Raw genomic sequence first — 11,290 nt, 5'->3', positions numbered from 1 at the left:
CCATAACCTCTGACTTCTTTGTTCTCAGTGTCACTGCTGATGGTTTGTAACGTTGGTGGCAAAGGAAGGAAAACGTTTATTATTATTTTCCCAAAGGGCCTGCTTGGTTAAGGCTGGGGGTTGTGTGGCTTTGTTTTCAGAATTGGGCTTTATGTATATTTTGTTAAATTCCCCAAAGGCCTCTAGACACCAAGGACTAGAAAATGAAAAATGACTATTATTGTTACCCTATTTTGCCCAGAATCCTAAGCCACCACATGTTTCTGACTTCCCAGCCAGACTCCAAGCTCTTCCTTCACTGGCCATGAGCTGAAAGCCAAGGAGAGCTGTTTACTCCTTGTACAATAATCACAGAGGCATGCGCGGTCCTGAAAAAAATGGAACCTTGTAAAAGTTTCTTTAAATCACACACGTACTCTCCGGTTTTTGCAAGATGTGAGCTGTATTCTATCCTTAAAACCATAAATATTTTTTAAAAAAGGAAAATCTCAGTCACTTAAGCCAAATAATTTGCTTCCTCAACACCAAACACTGTCATTTTGGAAGAATCCAGGCAGTGAGTTCATTTATTTACTTTTCATACAGACGTTTGCCATGCAGCTCCGGATCCTGACGATTCTTCCTTTATTTAGTTTCCCTTGAAATCTAAAATCAATCCACAAATAATTATTACGTATCTATTGTGTACAAGACCCTGTGCTAGGCACAGTGGACGTACGTGAAAGTAACTTGGTGTGGTGGGGAAAATAAAAACAGAAACTTTCAATCAGAAATCTAAAGACCTGCTTTCACTCCTTACAAATGGTGGTATTGTCAATTGTTTCTCTGACTTGCATTTCCTCACCCGAAGAAAGTGTCTCGTCTTCTCATAGAACTGGTATAAAAAGTAATGTGAAGATGCATGTTGAAGAACTTTATATGTTGTGATGCGCACACAAATGATAAAGATGGCCAGTTATTTGTAAAATATTCTACTTTAACCTCAAGAAACTTATAGCCTAGTTGGAAGAATCAGAGACACATATTCAAGAATTTAATAACAATATAAAAGTTAAAAAATTACCGGATGGAGATTCCAAAGATGTTGCAAGACAACGTGCAATTAATTGCCAAAGAGTAGAGACTTGAGCAGAGAGAGAAAGACAGCAGTGTGCGCTGGATTCATCAAGGGACAAATGAAAAGACGGCCCATGAAGACTCAGCTACGCATTCAGACGCCGAGTAGGTAGACGGTGAAGTTAGCACACAAATGACAGTACACTGTAAAATTAAATCTCTGACATTCCGATAAAGTACCTTAATAAGCAAAAGCGTTCATTGCAACTTCAGATCTTTGAATGCGAGTGTTGGAAACGGAGGTGGTATTATTCAGTTTACAAGACAGTTTACAAAAAGAGAAACTAAGGAATTAGAGAAAACCAAATTCAAATACTGACGGCCCCGTGTTGCCTTCCTGACCAATTTGCTAGCTGTTGTGCCGCTTTGGGCTTTTGCTTTCTGAAGCCTGGACAGTGTTACTTACCTCACTGGCTAGTTAAAGAGTTAGCGGAGTTAACTAGGCAGAGGTTGAGTTTTTTGCGTGATTGAGTGGGAATACGCCAAAGAGGGGAAACAGAGTGCCCAAAAGCCCTGAAGAGAGACACAATTTTGAACATTGGATGAGGGAAGAGAAAGCCAATGAGTCTGCAGTGTGCTGGGTGGGTGGTTGCCTCTGGAGGGATGGAAAAGAGCGGAGGTAGGCAGGGACCTTGGAGGTCCCTGAATGCTATAGATTCCATCCTAATGAGTATTTTAGAAGCCAGTGGGTTGTTTGGAAGGCCTGGGGTGGGGGCGCTGGTGGCAGAGGGAAAGAACCTGTTTGCAAACATAGGGAATTGCTTATCTTAAGGGATTAGGTGGTGTGCACTTCTTGATTTCAGCACACTGCCACTGGAAAATTGATCCACTGAATGAGTAATGCAGTAAACTAAGTTTAGAATTGAGGACTATGCTAGTCCAATAGTAATCACTCCCAGTAATCTTTCATCTGGCCTTGGCCCCCTCCCGTTCTCTGAAGTGACCTTTTCAACTCTTATCTTCAACCTTGCTGGAAAATAGTGTAACCTGGACTCCCAGACTTGGAGTAAAAACACATGTGCTCAGGAATTACATTAAAAGGTGGACTACAGTTTTCAAGTATAATCCCAAACCAAGTCAAGTTGTATTTGGGACTAAGGAGATATATATATAAAACCTTGCCTTCCAAGTGCCAGTTTCTGAACTCCCATTTTTTTTTGGGGGGGGGGGGGGGGCTGCATTCATTACATAGGATGACGAACCCAGCAATCCTTGGGATAACTGACTGTGAAGAAAAAGACTGTGAAGAAGGACTGAGAACTTAAAGCCAAGGCAGGTTGGGACCTTCCCTGTTTTATGTAGTGTTTCTACTGCAGTGAGTTTTCCTTAAAGTTAATAGTAATACAGTTCCTCTTGTGTGTTTTCAACAACTCCATTAGGGGAAAACAAGGAAGAAAAATTTCATATACTAATACAGACATAATCCCTTAGCAGACAAACCACATGAAAACATAGGGATTCAGAAAAGACAATTTTGAGTCTGTGGACAGATGCCAGTTTCCCCATAATCTGAAATGTATGGATCAGGAGGCAGAAATTAAGGTTCGTGCTTTTTATTACAGAGTCTCCATTTCTAAAACAGGGTTTGTCACATTACAAAAAAATAATTTAAAACATTATTTAAAAGAAAGAGGCAAGTGAGGTTATTTCAGTCCTACCCCCTCTCTGACCACTGCCCTCACACATATATTCCTTGTCCTGTTCTAGCAGAATTTGGTATAATAATCCAAGAGATGAATGAAGACTTCTAAACCAAGGAGGAAATTCTTGCCCAAACCATATGTCTCTTCCCTTCTTTTATTTTTCATTTTCTTCTGATTGTTTTGAGCAAAATTGTTATATAAGAATAAAGTGAAAACCAAAAGAGAATAACATATAGGGAAAAGATCTCATTCAAGTGCTAGCCTGACATCTGTTGTCAAAGATGTAACATTAAATAGCTGTGCAGAGTTGAATAAGGAAGAAAATTCAAATTGCATTTGTTAGAGCACAGATAGGACTAGGGTAGGGAGTAAAATGCAAAATATGCAAGAAATCTCCATGCATATTAAGCTCATCACCATTGTCAAGCTGCCTTTTTTTGTTCCATGGGCACAAACTTTGAAATTACTGCATACTGCCAGAGCCCCCAAATGGGGTGAATGACTTAATACTTGGGGAACTGGAGTAGATGTCTCCAGTACTAGGTCACTGTTTTGAGCCCTTTTTCTTTCTACCCATAAAGACTTATCATTGAGTCCTAATTTTCTCTCCAAAACTTTCAGCAGTGGAGATGGTCAAATGTACCCATCACATAACATGCAGTGTGCATGGTGTTAGGGACCGGAATGTGGCACTAGAATGCCTGTGTGTGAATCCTCCTTCTGCAATTTACTATGTGTGGTGACATCAAGATAATTGCTTAACCTCTTTGTGACTCAGTTTCTTTTCTGTAAAATATGAGAACAATAGTAATAGTACTTATTGCAGAGGGTGAGTGTATTATGTCAGTTAATATGTACAAAGGGTTTCGAATAATGCCAGGAATGTAATAAGCACCATATTTTTTTGAATTAATTAATTTATTAATTTATTTATTTTTGGCTGCCTTAGGTCTTTGTTGCTGCACGCGGGCTTTCTCTAGTTGCGGTGAGCAGGGGCTACTCTTCATTACGGTGCGCGGGCCTCTCATTGCAGTGGCTTCTCTTGTTGCGGAGCATGGGCTCTAGGCATGCTGGCTTCTGTAGTTGTGGCACGTGGGCTCAGTAGTTTTGGCTCACGGACTCTAGAGAGCGCAGGCTTCAGTAGTTGTGGAGCACGGGCTTAGTCGCTCCGCGGCATGTGGAATCTTCCTGGCCCAGGGCTGGAACCCATGTTCCCTGCATTGGCAGGTGGATTCTTAACCACTGCGCCACCAGGGAAGTCCAAGCACCATTATTATTATTATTATTATATTACTGCTACTACTACCACCGCCACTAATATTATTACCATGACTGAGCTCAGCTGTTCTTGAATGTGGGGTAATTGAGATAACCACATGCATTTGCAAATAAACACATTTTATATCTGATGAAACTGGAGTCCAGAGTGGTGAGGGATTCTGTCCAAGTTCATTGCATAAGTGGTATAAAACCATGACTCTCAGGTCCCAGACCACTGCTCTCTCTCCTCTTCTTTAAAAGATTTTCAGCTTGGAAAACTTGGTAATGAGACTGTGTTGGTGAGATTTAGAAATGTATAGCTACTCTTGATCTCAAAGAGATTGGTAAAACTTCAATATAAACTCTGATTATAAATATTTTTGCCCACTTTTTATGTACCAGCGGCTTTAAATGAATGATCTGAAATCTTACAGGGTGCAAGTTGTTTCCTATGATACAAATGAATAAAGTGAGATTTCAGTTCAAGGACCACATAGCTAGAGCTAGAATCCAAACCTTTTCTAATATACCTCCAACACAGAAAAGAGCAAGGGAATGGGAGCCAGTCTATTTGAACTTTCTGGCTTGTTTCTTGTCATCTTTCTTTATCTGTTGTAAAGGACTTTAAAAATATCTGCCTTCAATTTTAAGGTTTACTAAAAGAAATAACCACACTGTTCTAGAATTAAACCCACGCAAAGAAGTAAACTGTGGAAGGAAGGAAGAGTCAGAAATTTTGTGATCTGAAATATGTGTTGCTGCCTTGTTGTTTCCTTGCAGGTTTTTATGTTCTCTCTGTGGTGGGCTCTCACCTGTTGGGTCACCTTTCCGTTGCTAAGAGTCTCCTGCTACAAACATACTTATCTATAAGCCATAGCTTTCCTCATTCAGCTTAGAAGACATTATTGACAGCATATGTACCAGCTCAATATTCAAGTCAACTTCTTTTTAAGAGAAACTTCAAATTAAATATTTGCTCACTACATATACTAATCTATTCCTGAAATAGGAAAACTTTTACTGACGCTATTGATTTTACTTTCTTTTAATCTTTACACTTTTTTGATTCTAAACATTTTAGTCTTCTTTTACATTAAATAGTGGATCTAAATTCAAAGTTATGATCAATATGGTGAACAAGAGATGGATAGATAGAAACAGAGATAGAAGGCGGGGGATAGTCTACCTGGCCATAACTGAGATGTGATGATTTGAAAACAAGATATGAATGAAAGGGGCTATTAAAATGTATCCTTTCTGTGGTTGGTTTTATGGTAACGGTGGGAAGAAATTCAGAACAGGTAATTTGGAATCTCATCGAATTTATAGTTTGCCATAAACATATTGGCTCAAAAACCTCAGGTATAATAAATCCTCCAAGTGGAAACAACATTGGATGTTCAAATTGGTAATTAAGATGATTTGAAGATAAAGTTAAGCTGCTATCAATCAGACATGGGAGAGTATAGATGTCCAGATTAAATGACCTGTGTGTAGTTTGTTCTTTTAGCTACATAAGGATGCAAAACAAACAACCCTGAAAGATTTAAACCCTAGTCCCTTCTCTTATGTAGCATGACTACTACTTTTTATATGATAAAATATTTCAGAAACTTAAATAAAATATTCCAGAGGTCAAAGGACTTCCCAATCCATTTCATCAGGATTGGAAAAGATATAAGATTATTGAGCAGATGCTCAGTCTAGAAATAAATCCAGATGTAAAAGGTATACAATTGGGGATCCCCTTCAGCTCCTCTTTCTCTCCCTCACTTTCTATAATGGTATTCCCTGGGGTTTTCTTCTTGAAGTTTTTGTCTCCTCCAAAAGACTTCTTTGTCTTCGTCTGGTTCCCATGGATACCAGCTCTGTGCCAACGACTCACACATCTATAACTGCCATTTTTGTTCCTGACCTGTTTGAATAACTGGACATTTCTACCTAGATGTTCCACATTTATCTCAAACTCACCATGCTCTAAGCTATACTCAAATTCTCTTTCTTCCCAACAGTCATAGAATCATAAAACTGTAATCATATCACTACTCTACTTAAAATACTCTCGTGACTTCACACCGCCTTTTGAATAAAACAACCAACTCCTTGCCATGGCCTACAAGGACTTATATGGTTTGGCTTCAACCTGTCTATCTAAACTCATCTCCTGTTCTTCATTCAAATGAGTTCCCTCCTGCCATATAGGCTTTATTTCTGTTTGCAAACATGCTGAAGATTGTCCTTCCTCTAAGCCTTTGGATTCCTTTTCTGTTTTGCTAGATTTTTGTTTGTTTTGTAACTGGTTAATTAGAAAAAATGATAATAACATTAATATTAGTGAAAGTCACTAGGTTGTATAAAGAACCCTGTAATGAAAAGTGTACTCTTCTTCTCTGGTGTATAACAAAGCAAAAGCCCTATATATTTTATCTTATATATATTATCACTATAAATATGAGAAGATTTCTCGCTTGAAGTCGGGATTTAAAATGCATCATTATGTAATGTCCCTCTTTGCCCCTAGTTAATTGTCTTTGCTCTAAAGTCTATTTTATCTGATATCAATATAGTCATGTCGGTTGTTTTTAATAATTTTTGTGTAATATATCTTTTTCCATCCTTTTAATTCCTACCTACTCATGTTATATTTGAAGTGGATTTCTTATAGACAGAATATAGTTGGTGCCTTAGTCAGCTCAGGCTGCTATAACAGGATACCTTAGACCAGTTTGTTAAAACAGATATTTATTTCTCACAGGTCCGGAGACTGGGATATCTAAAATTAAGGAGCCCGCAGGTTTGGTTCTCAGTGATGACCTACTTTCTAGCTTGCAGATGACTGCCTTCTCTCTGAATCCTCATATCCTCACATGGCAGAGAGAGGAAGCTCTGGTGTCTCTTTCTTTCCTTTTAAGGGCACTAATCTCAGCATGGGGGTTCCATCCTCATGACTTCATCTAAGATTAATTATCCCCCACTTCCTAATACTATTACATTTGTGGGGTGGGGGGTGGGTTAGAGCTTCAACATATGAATTTGGGGGGAGACTCATTCAGTCCATAACAGTTGGATCACGGTTGTTTTTTTGTTTGTTTGTTTGTTTGTTTTTTGTTTCTCAGATGGAGAATTTTTTTTTTAACTTTTATTTTATATTGGAGTAGAGTTGATTAACAATGTTGTGTTAGTTTCAGGTGTACAGCAAAATGATTCAGTTATACATCTATATGTATCTATTCTTTTTTCAAATTCTTTTCCCATTTAGGTTATTATGGAATATTGAGCTTGTTTTGTTTTATCCACTCTGCCAACTTCTGCCCTTTTATTGGTACATTTAGACCACTTGCATTTTGAGTAATTAGTGGTATGTTAGGGTTTCCTCTGGGTTACAATAACATTATTTAGAATTCAACTTTGATTTATTTAACATTTTAAACTATATGACATTTTACCTCTTCCAGTGTAGTGAAATCTTACTTCCATTTTGTTCTTTCTTTTCCACATAAAAAATATAATTGTCTTAATTATTCCCTCTGCATCACATATTATAATTTTTATTTAACTATTAGATATGATTTAAGAAGCTCATGAGGTAAAAGATCATTTATTATATCTTTCCCTACTTTTATCCATTTCTTTGTTCTGTCCTTTATAAAGTTTAAAACCTCTCCATCATCATTTTCTTTCTGCTTGGAAAACTTCCTTTAGCCGTTCTTTCAGTTGGTTCTGCTAACAACAAATTCTCTTAGTTTTCCATCACCTGGGGGTCTCCCCACCCCCCCACTTTATACTTAAAGTATATTCTCACTGAATATGTAATTCAATTTTGACAATTATTTCTTTTGATCCTTAGAAAAATGTGCCATTCCTTTCTGCCATACTGGCTTCAGATGAAAAAAATCTATGGATTTGAATTGGTGTTCCCCTACATATAGCATCATTTTTCTCTTGCTCCTTTCAAGAGTTTCGATTTGTCTTTTTCAGAAGTTTAGTTATGATAAGTCTCGGTAAGGGATTCTTTGAGTCTATCTTATTTGCAGTTAGCTCAGCTCTTTGAATCTGTAGGTTGCATTTTTTTTTTTTTTTTTTTTTTTTTGCCGAATTTGGGAAGTTTTCAGTCATTCTTTCTTCAAATAAATTTTTAGCCCTATGTTCTTTCTCCTCTTTATCTGGGACACTGATGGTATGGCTATTAGATCTTTGTTACTGTCCTACAGATCCCTAAGACCCTGTTCTTTTCTTTCTTTTTGTAAGTCTACTTTTTCTCTATTGTTCAAATTAGACCTAGGTTGTTAGATTTCACAAGTCCGAGCTATGTTATCTTGGGTATGTCACTTTCACCCTATGTTTTCAGTTTCATCAGCTGTAAAATGGGAAAATAACTACTATAAAAGGTTACTGTTGTGATTCGTTGACATAATGATAGAGAATGTCTCACGCAGGGCCAGCCATACAGTAGTTAGGTATTCAAAATACGCTAATTATTTTATAGCATTGCATCACTGAAATTTTTAGTATCTTTAGTTCTTCGTTTTTAATTACACACATCTCAAGGAGACTTTTTTCTTTAATAATTGCCCATTTCCCAATCTGATACCTTTGTATCACCCAGATAATTGCTTCTCTCTATATTAATAATACCTTGAAGATTTCTCTCCCTGAGGGCTCCTCTTTGTATCTGCTTCATCTGTGCTTTTAGCCCCACGGCAGCACAGAAAGGAAGTTTATAGCCATTGTTAAACAATTTCCATATCTGGCCTAAAGGAAAGAGGACCCCATACCGAGTAGAGTGTGGGTCAGATCACTCAGGCCTCAAAGCTGGGGATTTTACTTATCAACCATTTTGCTTTTATCACCCATTGTTATGTAGGACAAACACACACACACACACACACACACACACACACACACACACATCCCAACTGTGACCCAATTCTAGTTTGGATTCTTGCACGAAAAATTCTCTGAAATTCTGTGAATACTTCCCCAAGTGCTGAGAGGGCACCTTTATTTATTATGGTCTCCTTTCCCCCAGGGCTCTGTGGTCTGGGAAGGAAAACTAGAGTGCCCCAGATTATACTTAGCATTTTATAATTACTAGCTGAAACCCAAACCCAGGCTTTCTAGGCACTTGCCTTCCTTAACACATCTGGCAGCACCCTCCCCTTTTTCTCTGGTCTGGCCCTGCAAGAGCAGCCTTGGATAAATAAACTGAAGCATGCATGTGGTCACCAAAGATCTCTGAAAAGCAGAATGTAACCAAAGCAGCTCAAGGGCCTGCTGTGCCTTTGTTCACTGTCTCTCAGAGATGTAAGCACCTGGAGGTGTATATGGCAAAATCATTGCTGTTCTAGCTGGGTCCACACTTCACCCCAAAAGCAACTCTTGCCTGGGAATAGGCAGCTAAGGCATCTGCATTTCTGGAGGGAGAAATTTGTTATTAAGGTCCTGATATTTTATATGTATTTAAACCAACATTTATTGAGTCTCTGCTTAGTGTCTGAATTGTGGTATTTTGGATTTTACCAAGATAAGCAAAGGATCTTTAAAAGGACCTTGTTGGCTGAGACAGTATTTATCTACATAAAACATAAAGGAAGAAAGAAAAAAGAAAACTAATATTTATTGGGCATTTATTCTGTAAAAGGGCATGAGCCAACCAGAAGTAGCCTATTGTCAAAGTAATTTGCAAAATGAAATCATGATAGTGGGACTGTGGAATTGGAATGCTGGTGCTATAAGTAGAAATTTATTGTTAATTCTATCCTCAGAATATAGACGATAGAAAATATTTTTATATGAGACTGGATGTAAAGAAGAGATTTGCAATGAATTAGGTACCTAGGATGTGATAGGGCTATGCTGGGAGGTATTCTTTCCGTTTTACAAATGAGGAAACGAGTCTTAGAGAATCTTAGTATGTGTAATTAATCCATTATCTCCCTCATTCATTCATTAACTATTTACTGAATGTTTACCATGTGCTTGCTAGGCATTCATTCTGGAAAATAAGGATTGATCAATAAACACAACTGGCAAAATTCCCTGTCTTCTCCTCATAAAGCTTACATGCCAATGGGTAGAGACAGATAATAAATGAGATAAGGAACATAGAGCACATGGGGTGGTGATAAGAGATAAGAAGGAAAAAAATCAACATGGAATGAGAGAGAGTACATGGTAGAGAAAGATGGTGATTTTAAATAGACTGGCTGAGAAAGGTTTCACTGAGAAGGCACCATTTGGATAAAGACCTGAAGGACCTGAAAGAGAGAGCCACTTAGGTATCTGAGGAAAGAGCAATACAGGCAGAGAGAACAGCAGTTTTGAATCTCCAAGCTTGGGGGGTTCCCAGATGTTTGAGGCGTGCCAGGGAGACCCGTCTGATTGGAGCAGAGTGAACAAGGCGAAGTACAAGATGAGGTTTAGAGAAGAAACAATGAGGGCATGTAGGGCATTATCAACCATTGTAAGAACTTTGGCTTTGAATCTGAGGGAGATGAGAGGTCATGCCATCAGAGTGGCACAGTCTGGCTTGCATTTTGACTGGATCTCTTTGGCTGCTATGCCAAGGATAGACTGATGGGCAAGGACAAAAGCAGGGACCTCTCATTAGGAAGCTTAACACCATCATTCAGGTGGCTGGTGATTATGCCCAAGGTCATATACATAGTGGTGGCCGAGTCAGGGTTCACACCTGACATGTCTGACTTTCCACTGTGTGTTGCCACATCCTGGGGCAGATGGTCTGACCAAAAGGTCACTATTCATGGATGTCCTTGATTTCTTTTCCATGTGTGGCCAAGGCAGAAAGTTACTTTGAGACCTGTGCTATTTTGAAATTTTTCTTAGCTTATTTTGTGGAAAAATTTCAGAAAAAAGTATCAGCATATAATTTTAAAGCATTTTTTAAATTACATAAATTTTATACTACAATGAGATTGGATTTGGTTGGTCTTCTTTCCTCAAACTTCGCCTATTATCGTGTATAACCTGTAAAGGCCTTGAAACATAGAACTTTTTTGAGCCTCTTTAAAGCTCCAGCTGATCCCCCTTCTGGATTTTATGTGCCTTTTTTTAGCTGATTATCAGCTCAGAAACAAAGTTCCTCTTCTTTTCCACTTAAGTTCCACTTAACGGCAGGAACCATGGGGCCACCCTTCACATTCTCTCTGTGAGGAAAGCAAGGAGATGGAACATCATTGTCTGGAAGTCGATTGTTTGGTAGCAGCTAACTACATTAATTTAGTCCTGCTGAAAGGTATTCATGGGAGAAG

The sequence above is a fragment of the Balaenoptera physalus genome (genome assembly GCF_965194825.1).
Source record: "Balaenoptera physalus genome assembly, chromosome: 17".
NCBI lineage: Eukaryota > Metazoa > Chordata > Mammalia > Artiodactyla > Balaenopteridae > Balaenoptera > Balaenoptera physalus.
This window is presented reverse-complemented; position numbering follows the sequence as displayed.